Source organism: Phaethon aethereus (genome assembly GCF_964289735.1).
Source record: "Phaethon aethereus genome assembly, chromosome: 8".
In the NCBI taxonomy this organism is placed as follows: Eukaryota; Metazoa; Chordata; class Aves; order Phaethontiformes; family Phaethontidae; genus Phaethon; species Phaethon aethereus.
In genome coordinates this window covers 2,024,761-2,043,317 of record NC_138584.1, presented here as the reverse complement: position 1 = coordinate 2,043,317, position 18,557 = coordinate 2,024,761, and positions in this window count along the sequence as shown.

Here is an 18,557-nt window from a genome sequence, read left to right as displayed (position 1 = left end):
ATACGGTACTTATTTGTACCATATTTATGTACCGTAAGTTGTGTACCATACTTCTTATTGTACCGTATGTACCATACTTATGTAGCATAAGTTTCATCATTTGTGAGCCAAATTCATCACATTTGGGGCTGACAACCCATCACGAGCATTGCCTTGCTCATTGTTGCTGTAATCCCAGCAACAATACTCCTTTTCTTGGTGTTAGTGTAAGAAGTAACTGGCTTGCCCTCAAGTTTTCCTTCCCTTCATGTGCTCTTTTTTCAAGATAGAAACTTTCACTAATGATTTCATTTAATGGTTTTTTTTTTCTTTCTTTTTCATTCCCCCCCCCCCAATCAACTAGACACTACTAAGTAAATTCTTAAAAAAATCCTGAATGAGTTTGAAATTTCTTGTGTAATCTTTTTCAGTACACGTTCAGTGTTACATCTCAAACAACCTACTTGGCAGTATTTCCTTTTTATAAACAAAACAAGGTCCTTCTCAGGTCAGGTCCCATTTTTACAGCTGAGCCTCATCTTGAAATTTCATCTTCTTGTGTTGGACTTAGTGAAATTTTAGGTAATGTTAATAATAAGCTGGCAATAGAGGTTTTTGCATATTTGAAGTATCATGTAGAAGTGTGAGGTGAGCTATTGGAGACATTGCAGGGGTCCCTTGGTCACCTCTGTACCCCTGCTTTTGTGTTGCGGCACACATGCCATCCCCGTGTAGCATTCACTAACCGTTTGTCTGATGAAGTTTGTTGTGCTTGCTTGTTATTTTGGCTTCATTTGCACTGTGTATCTGCTGAGACAATGTTCTTCTAAAGTGTAGTTTGCACTGTTTCTGTAGGCCTGATGTACATCTTGTGGAGCGTATCCTGTTTTTCGGTCATTCAGCAGCAGTGGTCATGGAACCTACTTATGCTGGAGAATCTTCCCTCAAAAATTAGGATTGTTCTCACATCTGAAATTAGAATGGTTTAATAAAACCAGCTGGGATAGGCTTTGGTATGATCTTATTCTTTATTCAGTACACTGGTTGAACATTTCATGTCTGTTTACTGGAACCAGAAGATGAGATTGTAATTAAACATTCTTGACTGTGGTCCGCCACTGATCGTAGGTCAAAGGGATGTTTGCACTTGTTCCAACATTCAGGTGATTATAAGGAGCCTCCTCCATTCTCAGCTCTTCAGCTCCTGTGCCATGATTCATTCAGGAGATGAATATTTTGAAGAGTATTCTATGCAGAGGAAAATAATGCACTATTTTTCTTCTACCACAGTTTCTCCCGTTTCTGCTGTGATTTGCTTAATTCTTTATCAAATCTACACAGACCTTAAAGAATTTATGGGTTTTGTTATGTTGCAGTACTCTAGGGAAACAGGTTCTAAGACAGCATGAGCAGTAATCTTTGCTTTACAGCAAGAAAACAGAGCATGTGAATGGATTTTTAGCAGCATTACAGTAATGTATTACCAATGACCTGGGAAAATTACAGGTGTAATGTAGTATATATGATCTGAGATGAGTTAGGAAACATTAATTACAGGCATTGATGCAGTAAATTAGTTTATACACTTTGCTAGCTTTGTACAAAGAGTAATTGTTCTCTATGTTGCAAAGATACAAGTTTGAAAAGTACTCAATATTTCTTGGCAATATGAGTGGTCTCTTTGGAGAAAAATATTTCAATATATGCAGTATTTATTTTCTAATTATGGAATATGCAATTTTCTTCTAGTCCTCCTAGTTTTGTGTTTATTTTCTGTTAGGATCTTAAGATCACTAATGGCACACGGGTGAAAATACTGTAACAAGACGTACCCCTTCCTTTTTATCTATCAGCACCCTCCATCTGTTCTATATTCCCACACATACGATGGGGAGGGCCTAGCAGCGCTCTCTCTCATGGGTACTGTCACTGTTTTCATTCTAAGCATTTGGAAATTTTCAAAATCTCTTCTTTTTTCAATTCAACCTTGCTTCACATAAGCACTTAAGCGTACCTCAAGTGCTTTCCTCAGTGTTGTTCACTTTACTTGGAAATCCTATGATTGATTATTTTCCTGTAAACTTTTGCCCCATTCAAACAAAAAGCAGAGTGCTAGAATTCTTTTAAGTCATAAATTTAAGACGAAATCTTTGTCTTGTAATGAGTTACATGATAATTATGAAACCAGTAAAGAACAGAAATGATGGACTGTATTTCAGTAGGTAAGCAAGTAGCAAAGTAAAGTAAGATAAAATATAATGACATGAGTTTTATATATTGTTATTTGCTTTTAAAATGTAGGGATATTCTGTCCAAATCTTTATTTTCTGTATTTTTTTCCTTATTTGGAGTGGGGAGGAGGAGGGATCAACATGAAACAAACCAGTCTGACAAAACTTGTAAGATTAAAAAGTCACTTTTTTGGCTATGTGATTGCTGGGATAAAATGCCAATTATAAAATTAGATATTAAAATTTCATCTTTGGGGAATCATAATTTGGTAATGAGTGATTTAAAACTCCTTATGGTCTTCAGATTATTCAGCCAGCACTTTCCCATTGGTATTTCACTCTGTGAGTCCTGCTTATGCTTCATGCCATCCTGAATTACGTCTCTTGGTTATTAACTACTGGCTTTCCTTATCTTTGGCTTTGTACATGCCAGCATATATTTAAATTACTTGTGTTTTACTTAAACCTTACAGTTAGTTCCACTGAAAGGTCCTCATCAAAGGCATGAGAGCAAGGTATCAATATCTGTCTGAAATATAATTCCTCTTAAGGAGTAAGAAGTGAACAGAAAATACGCAGGCATACTTGTTTCATTAGAGGCCTGGTGAGGACCTGGGTATTTGTTAGACGAAGACTGCACAAGCCATCAGACTCTTGCATGACCTACAACATCCCTTTGGGACTGGAATTTTCTGTAAATCTCTAAATTAATCCAATGGTACTTTTTCCTTTTTTTTCCCCTCCTGTTCATCGTACATCTCATTAGATATCCTGCAGTCTAACTTCTGAATATCCTTGCTTAGTCTTTGCACTTTTTCTTTTAACATTGACCATGACTGACAAATTATCATGCATTAATTCCAGTGTAATGTGCTATCATTGTAATGTAGTCCACCATATATTTTAAAATTCCTTCAGCAGCTGCATGAACTCATTATCCATCTTGCTTTTCAGTTAGAGCATATGTGGCTTGGGTATTGCTCTATTAATCATGAGAACCCAAAAGCCTGTCTTGATTTAAGAACCCTGAACTCTCCATTAAACTAATTTCTATCTGTCAGTCATAACATTAATGATATGATTAACACACGCAAACTACGTTAAAGTAACATTAAAGGTTCTCAATTAAACTTGGGAATGAGAGAAAATGTATACGGAAGATTTTTTTCTCACCTCTTGTCTCATGGAAGATTTTCTGAGTATTGTAAATATTTTGATAGTGGCCATCAGGGAAGAAAACAAAGACTTCAAGTCCAAAACTGATCAACAGAACGGCATTCTTGTAATGGGTGGCTTATTACTGTGATGTCTTATGTGTAGTTTGAGCTACACTTGGAAAGACTTCAATGACTCAAATTCAAAACCTAGTTTCTCTTTTAAAGTAAAATCATAATTTAAAAACTGTGCAAGTACACACAAACTTACACACTCTTATCCACATATGCACAGCATAGTATTTCAGGATGTTTCTGGGAAACCTTAACTGAAGCCATAGTGTATATTTATTGCATATATTTAACAACATAAATGATACGCTAATGTTCCAGCAGAGTACAAAGGCATGGACAGAGGGAAGTCCGTCACCTACTGTTGCATATAATACAGTGGTACCTTACTAATGGCCTAACTTTGACTTTCTTGACTTTTATACACTTTTGTATCATTAATCCAATTTTTGCAATAATATAGAAAATTTAAATGTTTATGCACAGTCAGTAACCTTCTCTAGGAAAATGGAGGAAAGTAGAAATGGGGAAAGTATTCAGAAAGAGAAGTGTGAAGAGAATTTAATCCTTTGAAACTGTATAAATATTAAAGAAACAGCTGTTGGAATTAAGTTCCTAAATATCTTTAAGAATCTAATGCATTTCTCAAAGGTGAAGGAGTAATTCATAGTGCATCCAAATATAGAGCCTAAGTATATCGCAGGTAGAAGTGAGGTCCTTTTGAAGTCAAAGGTGTAATTACACTGTCTTGGAGCCAGGGTTGCAAAACTAACTTTTACTTCAAGGACAACTCTGAGAGAAGATTTTATTCTTCTGTTTAAGTTGATGAAAGTTTTGCTATTGACTTTAAAAAAACCCTGCCGTATAGCCGAATAACTTGCAATAAATCAATGCTGCTGTTATTTCACCTATAACTGGAATTTACGTAATGTATATATTGTACTGCATTATGAGAGATAGTCTGTTGGGTAAGTAACCTTTTAGTCAGAACAGTTCAGTTTTATTGGCCAAAATACTATTAGCCCATGCTCAGTTTATCGATGATTACGAATTCAGGGAAATACTTTTCAGAGTAATTTGTACTCCTCTGTTATGGTAGGAATTCTTGATGAAAAATGTGCCTGGTGCCAGAAAAAGAAAGAAAATCAGCTGTTTGAATAGCAGAGTGATTTAGTTTTTATCCCCATGGGTACACATAGGTGTAGATTCCTTTCATTCACAGAGAAGCCAACATGTTGGCAAATATTGTGCCAGAGTTATTTTTGGAGTTGACCTGAACCTACTACCTAATCAGAAGATACACTGTTGACCTACGCTAGTTTTCATTACTTGGAGTTAAAAGTGCTGATATTTCAAAACCTTTTATTGTGTTGCAGTCTGAGCCACACAACTTGCTATGTTTTCTGTATAAGTGGTTATACTCCTTTTTCTCCAGGCTAAAAGAGAAGTTACTGTTATCTCTGTTGCTCATACCGTTAGTCCATGCTCGGAGAAGCACTTGCCTTTACTGTTAAAATATTCCAGGGAATTATTGCTTGTGCCTATATATAGACTGCAATAGAATGCACTTAAGTGCAATGGGTATGCTTAAGGGCTTTGTAGGCTTACTGGTAAGCACATCCTCGTGTACTTCTGCACTAAGACCTCCAGACTCTCTCAATGTTTTGTCTTCTACCTCCCAGGTGACTGCTTAAGCTATTTTTTAATATGAGTCCATTCTCCATCATTATTGTTCTTCCCTTTGTGGAGGGTAATGATGGGGATTATGGCTCTTGTAACAAGTACTATAACATTATTTATTTCAAAACATCAAAGCAGTTCACTTTTGATATGAAAAAAATAGTTAGGGCATTTCAGAGACGCTTTCCTTTTTTGTTTCAGCAGAGATGCTCCTCTGAGCTTGATGCAGAGCCATGGGGCTCCTGAACCTGAATTGTTCTATTCAGTAAATAAACAAACCACTCAAAAGGTTTCTTCAGCTTATGCTGACTACACCTGTAGCTTCCTTTGTGTTGAGCTGGAAGGTAAATACCTAGCTGGTCGTCATGGTTTAACCCCAGCTGGCAACTAACCCCACCAGCTGTTCCCCCACTCCCCCCCAGTGGGATGGGGAGGGAATTGGAAGAGTAAAAGTGAGAAAACCCGTGGGCTGAGATAAAGACGGTTTGATAGGGAAAGAAAGCTGCGCACACAAGCAGAGCAAAGCAAGGAATTCATTTGCTACTTTCCATCTGATGTCTGTTATTTTATTAGTTTAAAAAAAAAATAGATTTAACTGGTTTCACCTGCTTTTACATTTAGTATTTGCTTAAACTTTGGCTGAACTGCAATTTATTCAGGCCTCTAGTCTGCAGTTGTGCAGGAAACATTGTATTGTATAACCTATAGTTACAGGATCGAGCATATTAATGGCGCTCTAAACGTGCATAAATATGATTAAACTTTTGCTGAATTCAGGTTCTATAAGTAGATGCCATGCTGGTTAAGTATCCAGGAGAAATAATCTGCTTTCTTCCTAAAAGGGGTTGTAAATCTTGTGATCTATGCAGAAGTCCTTACAAATAGCTATTCCTCACAGCGTATCTAAAGATCCACAAACTTGTGTTTTGCAGAAACAACGGGAAAAATTGCAATTCATATTTAAAAGCTTTTCTTTCCTTTCTCCAGTCCTGTAACTTGGAGGCAAATGGGGTGTTCAACATTGAAGATGCTGACGGAAGAAGATGTTGGAGGAGAGGAGGTAGTGGTCCCCAGCAGCGGTGCTCCAGGGGTGTAAGTGATTTAATGATGATAAACCCTCTAAGTCTTTTTGGGATATCACAAATGCAAGCAGCAGCTATTGCCCAAAGGCCTTGGTCTTTTTGGTTCCAATTTGCATGAGAAAAGTAAAGCGATCAGCAATTTGTCCTCAAAGTGTTTTATTTCAAAAATTTAACAGTCTTTTCGCTAGATCAGATTTGGTTAGCCTTGCTTGGCCCCATCAGTGAACAAGAGGCATGGGAGCAGGGCTTCCCCCGCAGCCCATGGGGGACCACGGTGGGGCAGGTATTCCCCTGCAGCCCGTGGGAAGGACCCACACAGGGGCAGGCTTTTTCTGAAGGAACTGTGGCCCATGGAGTAGAACCATGTCAGAGCAGAGGAAAAGTGTGAGGAGGAAGGAGCTGTTATGGACTGTCCACAACCCCCATTCGCCATCCCTGTGCACCGCTGAGGGGTGAGGGAGGAGGTGAAGCACTTGGTAGTGAAGGAGTGGTGTTGAGCCTGGGAAGAAGGAGTGAGGAAGGTGTTGCTTTAATTTGTCTTTGTTTCTCATGATCTACCTCTGTTTTTGTTTGGAAATAAATTAATTTTCCCTGAGTCCGTTTTGCCCGATGACAGTAGATTGTTAAACGATCTCCCTGTCTTCATCTTGACCCACAAGCTTTTGCATTTTATTTGCTCCCTCTGTCCTGTTGAGGAGGGGGAATGAGAGAGCTGCTGGGTTGGGGAGTGGGAGCCAGCGACAGTCAGCCCACCACAACATGTTGTCCTGACCTCTCTTCTGTCTTTACCGATCTTCACTCAGACCAAAGGAGGAAACAATGATGTCTGTCAGGCAGCTCAGCAAAGAAAGTCCGGTGGTGGTCTTGTTTGTGGCTTGTGAGGGAAGAAGGGAGAAAAAGAGAATGAAAGTGTCATATGATTTAATGACTTAAAGACTTTTGTCTTCATGCATTTATCTCTCTCCAAGGAAAACGCGATGGCAAATTCAGTCCACAGTCTTGTGGACTGCAGTAATATCTTTTATTCTTTATATCCCCCATTTAGAGCCTGCACATGTATGAGTTAAATCTTTCATATCTACATATTGCTTGATTTTCTCACACAATTAAAGCAATCCTTCTGGCTCAGAGTTAAGTCTGTAATGACAGAAGGCAAACCTGCTAGGAAAAAGCACCAGTCACATAACTTACTCTACTTGAGCAGTACTTAGAAATATTTTTCTGAATTATGACATTCTCTTAAAACCTAATAAGAAATGTTAGCTGGTGGGAGAATTTTAGATATAACATACCAGCATTAAGAATTTTGTCCCCTGTTCAGTACCCAGACCAGTTCCTATTCTCAACAGATTTCAGTTCCTATTAAATCCCTAGAAAACACCTTATCACCCAGCAGCTGTCAATGCAGTATTTACAGCCAGATTATTAGAAGAGCCCAGTATTCAGTGTAGTCAGATATCTGATCTCTTTGCAGCCTAAATGGGAGCTGTGGTAATGCTTAACAGTAATTTTATTTGCCAACGGCAATAGGACAGTTGCAAGGATATTGCTTCTATAAGGATCTCACATTTAAGAAAGCGCAAATTACAGTGGTATAATCTGCCTTGTAAGGGTAATAATACTGCCACTTACTCCATCCCATTCTTTAGATTGTTAGGAAGCTTTACATTGATGTAATATCATGAATATTGATGATTTTGAAATACAAATGCTGAACCTGAAATTTTCATGAGAAATCAAACCTCAACTGCTGTGTGAGCAGGCTGGGTCTATAGTTCCTTTATAGAAGCTCTTTATTTGCTAAGGACATTTTGTTATTAATCCGTGTATTAATCTCTCACGTTTTCCTCTAAGAACTTCTCAGAGTTGGTCTCATAGCTCCAAAAGTACTTGGCATACGCTTGGGAGCGTTGGTCAGGTAGTTTTCCTGCAGTATAAAACTTTCCATTCTTTTTTCTGCAATTTTACCACAAGAATTGTTCACAAAGTAATGAGGAATTTAAGCCCCTGATCTAGTTGAAGATGTCCCCGCTTATTGGAAGGGGGTTGGACTAGATGACCTTAAAAGGTCCCTTTCAGCCCAAAGCTTCTATGATTCTAAGTTAAGCAGTGTGCAGTTACTAACATTAACATAATGGCTGTGTCTTCCAAACAGACATAGTTGTTATAGTCTCTCCTTGGCCTCAGAGCTATCCCAAGAACAGTATCCTCCTTGTGAGCCCGGGAAGCTGGTTGTGATAGCTGAAATTTCCTTCTTGGCAGCTAAATGATTCTTCCTGCTTGGTGTCTCATCTGCCATCTTCTGGGAGGAAGAAGAGAAAATTCTTCCCTAGTTAAAAGGCCTCCATTTATTTTGTTATTCCTCTCTAAAGAACATCATAACTGTTATCAATCCTATGTTATAAGACTACAATAAGTATTGTAAGAATTTATTGTTGCTAAAATTATTCTTATTACTGTCCATATGAATGCTCCAGATGTCTAGCTGCATTACATTGAAAGAATGTGAAAATTTTCAGTGGAATATTTGGAAGTGAAGAATGTATTTTGACATGGTCCTCCTGAAAAGAGCATTTAGTAAAGTTATCTTGGAGTACAAAATCTGCTGTGTGAAAGGCAAACATGGCCCCAAACAAACCCCAAGGTTCCTAGTGCCACCAAATGCAGAGAAGACCTATTCGAGGCTCAAACTTCTCACCTTATTCACCAAGGTACCCCAAACTGTTGCCTGTAAATCAAACACTTCTGAACTGTGGAGCCAACTTGGCACCGCATTCTATAATGAATAGAAAGTCTTAGAAGACGTAGGTGGAATAGGGGAGATAATGATGTTAAAAAAAAGTTACTGGAACTTCAATTTGTGAGCTTTTCACTGAATAAAAATGCAGTGTGGGGGAGGCTAGCTTTATTCTCATTCAGTGGATTCAGTCAAAAACATAAAAAAAGTTTCCTTTATATTAAAAATAATGAAAACATTCCAGCTTGAAAGCATGGAGAAAATGCAGAATTGTTACCTTGGATTCTCTGAGTCTAACATGTTCTCTTTTTTCTTTTATTCCTCTACTCCTGATGAACAAAAAAACTCCACTGCTATCTTGGTAAGTTGTTTGAAATAGTAGGCTGCAGCTCTGCTCTCCTGTCAATCATCAAGGATCAGTAAAAGTAATACAGCAACACAGGAGAGGCAAAATATATTGTGCTGCTCATCTGGAATAAGATTTTTTTTTTCTGTACACACATGATTGCAAATTCTGCAAAATTCTATCATGAAAGTGAGCCAGATAAACATTGCAGACCCAAATTCTACCTCCTGCATTAGTACTTGTAAGATCATATTAATAAAATGAGGTTCCATTGCATTTTTCATGTTTTAGACATGATTTATGAGAGAATTATCATCACCTGTCATTCTGAATGTTTCTAGAGGGCACAATAATCATGCCTGTCAATTACTGTATTGCTGCCTTTTGGACATGTGTATTGTGTATGTATTTTGTGATACTTTGAAGATGGCAGCAAAATTGTGTGCTTTTTAGGACTAGCTATGTAACTATAAACAAGCATTAAATGTATGGAAAAACATACTTCTGCTGAGAAATTTTACTTGAATTGTAACAGTTAAGTTGTAATGTTATTGTCCTACATAATACTATAACCACAGAAAAACATTCTCAGTTAATTTTTCCTGGGGTGCTACATAAAAAAAGGCAAAATTTGAATACAAAACCATATGTGTTGTATTCTGTTCTGTCTACAATAATCTTTAATTTTTTGCATCTTAAGAAAGAAGGTGATTTTTTTTTCACTTAATTTGCTCAAGAATTTCAAATGAAATGATTGCAGTTTGGTGACAAAATCTCCTAGGCTCCTTTAAAAGTCCCCAATTTGATTTTAAGTGTACAAGAGACAAGTTCTCCTACTCTCATTTTGGATACTCAGCTTTTGTTAGAAGGTGCCAAAATCAACAGGAGCTGGAAGTGCTGAGTCTCTCAGTGGAGAACTTCATCTCATTCCAAGTAGAGTCTTAAGTCCAATCCAAAGGCCACTGAAGTTAATTGATTGATCTGATCCCTACTGTTTTCAATGGGGGTTGAATTAGGCCCTGGAACATCTAAAACGGTGTGATGGCATTTAGCCATGACACTCTCATTAATTATGATAGGAACTGAACTGTTATAACCCTGTCTAACATGGAGCGCTTGCCCTTTTTCATATTAAGATTGACTTTGTAATGAAGGGATTTACATACTTTCTCATTGCGTAAACCTCGGTTCTGATCGGCGTCCCGGTATTGAAAACTAGAGGGTTTGCAGACATCCGCTTTGGCTTCATGAAATAGTGAAGGAAAAACCCCAAGTCTGAATTTGCTCATCCGCCCGTTTTGCTTGTTTGTTTGCTTATTCTGATTGAATAAAAATGTTCGCTTGGAGACGTGTCCCTTTTTTACCACTGGGGTGTAGGAGTGTGTCATCATAAGGCTTTCAGCTTGGCGTGTCTGATGTCAGCCACTGCCGTAGGACACTTCCAGAGCAGTGCTAATCGTGGCTCTGTGCTTGTGCCCTTTGCGTTGTTGATTCCAAACAATTAGGGAGAAGTATCTATCTCCCTCTTTTGCATTCCTGTATTTGTTTTTTCTTCCATGTACAACATTTGTGTCCAAACATATGTATGTGAAACTAGGCTGATGTAAAAAAAAAAAACTAGTCAGTTTTTATGGAGTGGTAGTTTTTGTCAGGCTTTTTTTGTTTTATTTGTTTTTTCACCATAAAAGTACTTATATAATGACTTCAACTTAAATGACTTCTTGCTTCCACCCAGCATGATTCTAAAGCAAGTGGGCTATTTTTTTTCCTCAAGTCCGCTAAAATTAGACCTGCACTACAACACGATTCATTTCCTAAGAAGCTTTATAGAAGTTACAGCGTACCTAAAAATGAGCACCGTTGCAAATATCAATTTCATTGCCAGATATTAGATTTCTGCGCAGCTCACAGGGTTATCAACCTGGAAAACAATTCCAGTTTCTTTTGGAGTCGCTTCCCAGGTGATAACAAAAGAGAACAAAAACCCAGAACGAAACCTCAAAACTCTTCCTCTCCCCACCCTTCAAATCTGTTTATGGGAAGGAAAAAAACAAACCAAGACTTGTGTAGCCTTTCCATTTTCTGTAAAACGTATCTATCATGAGAAAATCCCAGCTAAATATTTTAAGTCCTAAAACCATTATATGTGATGGTGCAAAGGGTAATTGATTGTAATGAAAACTGCATTTTCAAAAATTTGTGCGGAACAAGCTGGGAGTTGGTTATGTTGTTGCTCAGTAACACTTCTGTAAAGTAAATGTAAAATCATCCCATACCTGTGCATATCCTGTATCTGTAGATTGTTGTTACACCATGATCTAATCTGTGCCTAAACACTGGTTAATTATTTTATCTAGACATAGTTTTGTGTCCTTGTAGAAAATACTTGTTTTTAATTAAAAAAACAGCACCCAAAAACAGTAAAATTGAAAAAACAAAACCCACACAACATAAAAACCAAAGACCCAGAAGCTGATACTAAGATTTCTTGGTGTTTGATTAAAAAGTGTTGTTTTGAGGGTAAAGAGTTTTTCCATCGATAAATCTGAACATTTCTGCATCAGGATGACATTTTGCATGTGATATGTCATTGTAAACTTCATTTTCCATTAGAAGCAGCAGCTGGTTTGGTGTCTAGTCACCTTAACTTAAAATAGATGAACTTAACAGATGAGTTCTTAAATCACAGTTAAATTTAACTGTGGTTTCGGAATTGTCAGCTTTAATTAATGAGTAAAAAATAATAAAGAGAAAATACCATCTTTTTTCTAAAAATCTGAAGCAAAAATACAGTCACTTTTCTGGATGCTTACTGATTTTTTTCACCTCCACCTTCAAACTTGTTTTATTTCCAAGACTTCATGGACCCAAACAATTATCCTGAATATGGAAATAATGGACTGTTAAGGATGACCGAGAACAAAGTATTGCTTACAAATGTCTAGTTTCTTGAAAAATAAAAATAAGGCAACTGACACTGTAGATTAATTGTAAGCTTTTATTTCAGAGTCTGTGATGTTAAACCTTCCTAAGAAGCCTATGAAATAATGCTTATTTATCTTAGGATTTTTGATTTGATAGAAACAACTAAAAAAAAGGTAGATACAAAAAAATTGGGTTATAGAAGCTTGCATGGTCTAAAGAATTTCCTTTCCACCCTTCAGTCCCTAGGAAGCTCAGGACTGTGAGAAACCTAGGGCAACTCACCAAAACCTTGGCCTTCCTTCTAGCTGACCTGCTATGCTTATTAAAACCATTGGGCAGAGTTGCCTCCTACGGCTCTGCGGGAGCCCAGACGCATTCTGCGCTCTGCTCAAGAGCCGTAGACTGGAGCCGAGGCTGTTTTGAGTAATGTAGGCTGTCCTCGGTGTCTTTTCCTAGACAGTCACCAACTGCTAACTTTACAGATTCTAGAAACATTACCTCTCTTCGTAGCTGAAAGTGCCTTTAATAAGCATTAATAGAAGCTATTGAGGAATTAAACAAACTGTGTGTTAAATTACACCTGTACGCGTTTTTGTACAACTCAGGGTGGCATCTGAGTGCTTTGATGTTTTCATCATCAAGTGACACTCAATGGCAAGAGATTTTTACGACTCTTCAGAGAGCTTTTTGCATACGTACACAGTACCCTCTACTTTCATTGTCTGAGCTCTTAATTCACTGTTCAGGCAGTTATGCTGGACTCTTCTAAAAAAGAGTCCAGGTTAGACTGGGCTAGTAGTATATAGTAGTACATTGTAATTACTTCAAAAACCAAAATCAAAATTAATTAGAAGAGCATAAACTAGGGCATAGGAAATGCTAACTGAAATTATCAGGGCTAAGAAGGAATTTGAAGAGGAAGTAGACAAAACCTTGAAACCAATGTTAAGAATTCCCTTATATTTAATGGGCCTGTTGCAGCCAGAGTGACACGGAAACTGAACTTCATGGGAGAATACAGCTACAACTAAGAGGCCACCGGCAACTGTAATAAATCCGCAGAGCCACAGAGTGGTTTGAGGGCTGCTTTCATTTAGGTTTGTAATCTGAGCAGCATCTCCATGGATAGGTGAGCACCAAGGTGATGTCCCTTTTATTTCACTGAATACTTGTCGTTTAGAGGAGATAATGGGGCTGTAACTCATGATACTGGAATAACTGATGATGAGGTCACTTTTGTTTAATAACTTAATTTTTGTTTAGAGGAGTGATTTTCACCAATAAGGTTGTGTCTTGGGTTTTACCTTCTTCATTAACATTGAAATATTCTTACCCCTGCCTACACTCTCTTTCTGGTTCTTATCAATTCACATGACTAATCTGCTTGTCACACCTGCCTCAGGTATTAAATACCTACTACATTTACCAAACTCCCATTTTTTTAGAGTTTGCTTCGTAAGATATGACATGGAGGGAAAAAGACCCTCCAAGTAGGTCCAAAAGTAGCTTCAAAAGGACTTCACAGTATAGTGATGGAGTGTTGGTATTTCAGAAGCTGTTGGGTATTAGACATGAGTCAGAGCAGCAATGGAGTCCTCCCCATTGTCAAGGTAATAAAAATCATAAATACATCTGTAACAGACTTTAAGAAATCATTCTTATTTAGAGACAGGGAAGAATCTGTCACAATGCATCATTCTTTACATCGTTTGATTGGCTTGTACCTAAAAACAGTGATGATTTCACAGGCTTCCATATAACCTGTTCCAGTATTTCAGCCTTCACCGTTAGAAAGTGTTCCCAATGATCCAACCTCTGCACCCCTTTCTGCGTTTTACGCCCTGTAGCACTGTGAATTCCTTTTCCTTTTTTCCGTTGTCTTCTAGGTATTTGAGGACTGGTATTAAATTTTATCATATATCCCTTCAGTTTTCTCACTTCTAGACTAAAGAATTCTCATTCCTATGACCCTTCTTTTAGGTCTTGACAGATCTTCGTATCCATAGCAGTGAAAAAGGTAGGACTTTCCAACTAACTCTTCGGAGCATAAATTTCACTGACTGCCATAGATTAAAGTTTCTAATTCAGTCAGTGCTTTTGACACCTGCCTATAAAAAGGCCTTCTTCGTTCTTAAGCCATCGACTCAACCTGTGACACTTACTGTGCATTGATTCATAGGCTCCATTAAGAGGATTTTACAGAAATGTTTTCACGACATATGGGAGAGAAATCTCCAGATGAATGATTTACAAAGGACTGTTGTAAATAAATGGCAATGAAACCTTCAGTGTGGGCTTTTAAAAAAGACCTAATTATGATTTGTACAATTACTAATAAATAATGGTATGAGTTAGAACCCTAAATCTTACGCTTCTTGGACAGTATCAGTCTTTGCATATTTATATTTAAGTCCCCTGGTTTTCATATTGTGACCCATAGGCCCATAGTGATGTAGTATATATATTATATATACATATTTTGTATATGTGTATTTTATCTGTGTCATATTTACATAGTATAGCATATTTTGTTAAAGTATTGTTTCTGAATGCTTATTTGGTAGTAAGGGGAAAGCAAATACAGGGATATCACAGCATGTCATTAACACTAGGAATTAATATTAAGAATTTCAGAAAAGAAATCTGATTGCCCCTCACTGCATAAATCTTCACTGCTATTCCTGTGCAGCCGGGCATCGAATGCCACAGAGGAAAATGAATCCATTAATATTGGCCTTATTGATCTAATGAACTTTGTTTATAGTATGTTTCATGTTTTAAATGGCTGTTGAACCTTACAGCCCTTGCTTCCTCCAGATATATTTTTCATTCTTTCTACATTATGATCCTAAGAGCAGTTACTGTAAGAAGACATAATTTTTGTTGAAAACGGTGTCAGGCAGATTGATCTAGAAGTACGGTTTGCTTCTTTTTGCTCCTGTGAGAAATTACTATGTTGTGGTACAAGAATCGATGATGTGGTGTAATGAACCCAGTGATTGCTGTGATCACTGCATGTGCTGTTGAAAATTGTGCAACACCTTAGGATGTATCGCAGGCTGTTTTCTTCAAAGTTAACAGATAGCATCCAGGTGTGGATTTAGTGAATCAGCAAAATGGTTTCTTAAAAGGTTTCAAATCTACTGTCATTGATAAGAGGGCTCAAAAATGAATTGCTGTCTCTGACACTGAATGACATCCAGAAGAGGAGAATTTTATTATTTCAGTTTCTGAATGTGCTCCATAAATATTAATTTCCTATTCTTACCACAATTTATGGGTAATAAATACAAAATTTACCTTAACACCTAAACATTGCTGTGTGAAAACAGAATATGAACATTATTAGTAGCTGGGTTTCCTTCCCCAGGGACCACTGAGTAGAAAACTGAAAATGAGTTACACCCCTTATTGCTGGCAGCACTTGAAAAGGTTTGGTGAGAATGGGGTAGGATCATTTTCACAGCAGAAGGGCTTCCTAGCACACCGGTAACTAGTTTCACTGTTCTCGTGTCACCTTCGTAAATCACCTTCGGCAGGGTGTGTTAGCCCGTTTTGATGACCTCGACCTCACTGCTCATGCTGTGACCGGATTCCTGCAGACATCGTTCCCTCAAATGAACTCAGAGCATCTGAATTTCAGTTCTCAGGCTTGCACCGTGGAAATCTCCATACTTTAATGTGTTTTAAGCCTTTGGAGACGATGCCTCGTCATTGTGAGAGTGGAATAAGTAGCACTGCTACGTGGTAAGCTCTACTCCAGCCACTGGAGACAGGAGCTGAAGAGAAGTTTTGCTTTTGCACAACTGACCTAGATCCAACGGGCCTCCTCTGAGCCGAAACCCTGGGTGAAACCCGTCTTAGCTGTGTCACCTAACGCCCCTTTCACACTGCGTAAAGCTGTGGCCCCGACAGTAACGGAGTCTGATCACTCATTACAAAGAAAAGCTTTACGGAGGCAGCAGGAAAGGGGAGCGGCAATGTGCCTGCACGGCAACTCGCCCGGTCACCAGTGCCAAACACAGGATCACGAGCCGTGCCGTGGCTCCGGTGGGCTGCCGGGGACACTCGCTGTCTGGGTCATCTACAGGCTGCCACTAGCTGCAGCTGCCCAGAGGTGTACGAAACAACAGGACGAAAAATACCATCGAGAAGTCCTTTGTCTGAGTAGCATCTACAAAAAGAATAAAAGGGCAGAGTTGTGCTACTCAACTGAAGGCAGCTATGTGCAAAGTTAGGTGTGGTTCCTTCAAGCTACATATATATATATATATATATAAAACATCTTGCAGAGGGCAATATATATATTACATGTATTGCTAGAGTGCTATCTAGCTGTTATTAGCTAAGTGTAAGAGCAAGCTCTGAGTCATTTCCTTCTGCTACGTCAATGTCCCTCAGAGCCGAGAAATAGCAACTCTCTTAACTCTCAGCCTGCAGTAATCGTGCCCGTACTGAAAACAGGCTATCCGCAGCGAAACTTGCCCGTATAAATAATTTTTTTAGGCATTTAAAAAAGTTATAAAACTGCTTCCACCCTACGGAAAGCTTGATTAACAATAAATAATCGTATGTGCAGCTGATTATGCATTAGTAGTCCAGGCACCCCCGAGAGACACGCTGGGAGAAGCCCCACCGCTCCCAGCAGCCGCCCTGTTTCGAGGCAGTTTGGCTGCAGAAAGCTCTCTGAAGGGGGGACGGCAGCGGGTCAGGCCGCGGCTCCTGTTGCTGAGGGCTGCCGGCAGCCCGCTGCCGCGTCTCGCCTCGCTTGCGTGGCACCGAGCGTAAGCTTGCTAGCCCCTGCGCGTGCCTTTCCCACAGCAAAAACGCCGGTGAGGTGTTAGCTCGGTAGGACGGACCTCTGCATTTCCTTTTCTAGAGCATAAATACTGCTAATTCTTTAATGGCTCCGAGGCTGAAATTATTAGCTTGCTGTAAACTTAGAGAACACTTTAGACAGGAGGAGTCATTCAGGGCCGTGTAAATCTAGAAGCACATCTGAACTAGCTCAGTTTTTTGGAATGTCATGATGTATTTAGAGAAATTTTTGATTCAGTTGAAGAAAGTTATTTTTGAACTGCTGGGCAGGAATGAGTCTGTGGAGGCCTAAGCTGCATTTATTACAAGGTCTGTAAGGGACTTGTCTGATTCTAGGCTTCAGCAAAAAAAGAATAAATTATTGATGAATGGGCAGTGCAGTTCCCTCTCCAGAGTCTTCTGGTCAAATTAATACAATCGATGCGCCACCAACGAGCAATCACTTTTTCATATTTATGTCACTTCTGTAGCATTTACCAATAAGACAGAGTGCAACCACGAGAGTGTGGCCGTACTATATGGTCACATCTACAAAACTGGAAAAGGGTTTTAAAGACACCTCCACCTTACTGGCTTTGTATTTCCTATTTGTAAAGCCTGTAGCTGTATGCCACGTACAGATAAGAAATATAAAAAGCATGAACTACAGGAAAGCGTGTGTGCTAATGGGGCAGACAGCTCAGCCTTGCCTTTAGAGAACGCAGCGAGCACGGATGTTGAAGGATCTGAAAAGCTGGTTTGGTTTAATGTGTTAGCTATCATCTGCAAAGTGTCAAAACCCGCCGCTGGTATGCCTGTGATAAAGATAATGACCTCCTGCGCTCCCTCCTGTCATGCCCCGTTGTCAGTATGAAGGAGGAACAGAAGAAACTTCTTCAGATTTACAGTAACAAAGTGATTGAATTTTACCCAATCCCATAAGAAAAGCTCTTCAAGGTACTGTGCGTGCAGGAGCCCAACACGCTGAGTTTGAGCAATCATATCCCAGACACCTGTCTGCTGACCAAAAGTGATTAATGTAAAAAGTTAGCGGATTTGACAATTAGAAGATGATCGTCCCGATTTCATACAAGGAAGCGTTACAGTTCTGCTGGCATACCTCCTTCGCAAGGCTGAATCAATTTGTGGTGTTCAAACTAACGGCTAAATTTTGTAATCTAGTCAAACTGTCGAACAGATTGAAATCTTCAGAAACTATGTAATTAATATAATTCCTAATGCATCACCACATTTGATGGAGTTAGCTTCCTGTGATCTAGCCAAAAGAAAAAGTGTTTTGACATTAGATTCTTGAAACTTTAAGACTCAGAGTAGAGTTTGACATGTGAAAAGCAATTAGAGTGTGATTCATTAATCTTGTACTGAGCAGTGGATGGCTCGCGGCTGGGTGGAATTAAAAATAGAGGGAAGAAATTAACATGCTTTATGGGTTATCATTGTACGCAATGTCACTACTGCTATCATGCTTTTCTAGATGACTTTAATATTCATGTTAAACAAACTGGAAACTTTTCAGATCCTGCAGTAGCATAG